We start from the raw sequence: 2386 nt of genomic DNA, 5'->3' as shown, positions 1-2386 counted from the left end.
AGTATTTTTTCCACTGATATTTTATCTGTATTTACAGGCTTGTCTGTTTCATTTTAAACATGTGACATCTTTTTACTCTATACATAGAGAGTCGAAACAACACAACTTAACTAGTTCAAAATACATAGATATTTGATGAACTCATAGCTGACGCAAAAAAAGTTCATACACAACAATAAGAGAAAAACTCTCCTAAGTCACCACTAGTTTTAAATGAATTTTATGAACCCCGCCCTCTTAAGTACAGGAAATAGTAATTATGAAATAACTGGAAAAAACCACGAATTTTATACATACGATCCCAAAAGAGGTTTAGGTCATATTAAGAAATGTGAATCCATCCATCGAACAAGGTGAAATAAAATCAGCTCTAAAAGAATTTGAACACATTGTTTTAAAAATTTGAAATATGAATCATCGCCAGACAAAAAGGTCGTTCCCACTTTGTGGAGTGTGTGCAGAAACAAAATAATAAACACTTTTACAATTTTAAAACTCTGCTGCACAATCAATCTTCACGCCACCCCAATTCGAATGTAAACTACCGCGATGTTCAAGACGTCAAGACTGTGACCACATAAAGTAAATCTATTGAAAACTACTCAAATATTAAATACGCATCAATTAAAACATTGGTTCCGCGTTATAGGAAAACGCGTTATAGGGGAATTCCTGTATACACAAGTGCAAATGTACGCGAAGTTAACTATGAACTGTTCAAATGCCAGCGTTATATGAGGGGATGCCTGTGTTATACAGAGGATTGAAAACGCGTAATATAAAAACGCATTATAAGGGTACGGCGTTATAGGGGGGGGATACTGTACATGCAATATAAATCGAAACAAAATTTTGTCTTCTTACGCAAACGAAACAACAATGCAAATTAAACACATTTCCAAAACGTTTTGCTCCATATTGTAACCGCAATGAAAATACGTGTTGTTTTCAGTTCAAATCGTTTATTAATATTGAGTTAGAAATGATTCTTAAAATTAAAGCGAAGCTCAGCGGACAGTTGTCTTTAGCTAAGCATTACATAGTTTCTTATCGCTAAGTACATAACGTCGCAGCGTATATACATCTTATTCTAGTAAGTGTGCATATGTGTGATTGCTGCTTCAGCATAAACTCACAGACGGTTAAGTACGTCGTGTGAGGTTTCGTATTTCCGTTGCATAAACAGTGCAACAAAGTGTGGGAATGGAATGTTAATAAAATATTATGCTGTTAAGCATTCTGACACACATATATACACTACAATAGGCACCAAAATATACTACAAAAGATTTCAATAAAATTAAAATTAAATTTTTGTGTTTGTCCTTTCTTTCTTTCTTTGCTATTCAAAAATTGTTTAAAAATTTAAATATCGCTTCTTTATCACTATTAAGAACGAGTGGCTTTACCAGCAACAATAATACAAACTTAAAACAAAAATTAGACTTGTGAAAATAAGAACAATAATATATAATATTGTCCTAATCGCAAAAGCGAGTCTGTAGAGTAACATAGCATAGCTTTTTTGTAAATAGCACCAGAATAGGCGCTTTATATATAGTAAGTAGACAATATGCATAACAAATCTCTCTACAAAAAGAATAGCTTCGAAAATAAAAATAAAGGCGAACTGAAAAAGTTAATTTTCAATTCGTTGAACTTGTGTTTCCAAATAAAGCTGTAGTTTATAAGCTCGTTCTAATTTAAAAGCACGGCAAGTGCTTTGGTTGGTGTCACTAATTAAAATAGAAATATGTGACAACAAAACCTAGAACTTGAGCATTGAAAGTTTGTGCAGCCTTGGCCACTTGTGGATAAACACGATTAAACATCGCTTCTAATTTGACAGGCACGAGTTCTAAGCCTGGCACTTGCAGCCCAAACAATTTATATACGGACTATAAACTAATTAAAGAAAATTCAATTATTTCCTAAGACCACTGATAAAGAGTACTTGGCAATACTCGAAACAGCTTTGTATGGTCACCCAAATTTTCAACAAAATTAAAATAAAATTTTTGTGTTTGTCCTTTCTATCTTTGCTATTCGAAAATTCTCTAAAAATTTAAATATCGCTTCTTTGTCACTATAAAGAAAGCGTAGCTTTACCAGCAACAATAATACATACTTTAAAAAAAAAATAAAAAAATATGTTTATTATTTTTATTTATTATTACTAAAATTACACGTATAAATTTGTGTTAAATATTTAATTGTATTTTAATTACAAAAATATTAATTTTCATAAAAAATTAAATATTTAGCACAAATTTATAAGTAATATTAAAAATAATTTTTAATTTAAGAAAATATTTCTAATTTGTATGTGTTAAATGAACGACATAAGCACAGTTGTAATAAAAAAACGTATTAAAAATTGATCGTA

The 2386-nt window shown here is 30.6% G+C and overlaps 1 protein-coding gene across 1 annotated transcript in view; it reads right to left on the bottom strand.

Moving 5' to 3' along the window:
• LOC119665483 (fidgetin-like protein 1) overlaps positions 1 to 2386 on the bottom strand; it is an 8836-nt gene that overhangs the window by 1469 nt on the left and 4981 nt on the right. The window lies entirely within an intron of this gene.

Source organism: Teleopsis dalmanni, chromosome 1 (assembly GCF_002237135.1).
Source record: "Teleopsis dalmanni isolate 2A chromosome 1, ASM223713v2, whole genome shotgun sequence".
NCBI lineage: Eukaryota > Metazoa > Arthropoda > Insecta > Diptera > Diopsidae > Teleopsis > Teleopsis dalmanni.
This window is presented reverse-complemented; position numbering and strand designations above follow the sequence as displayed.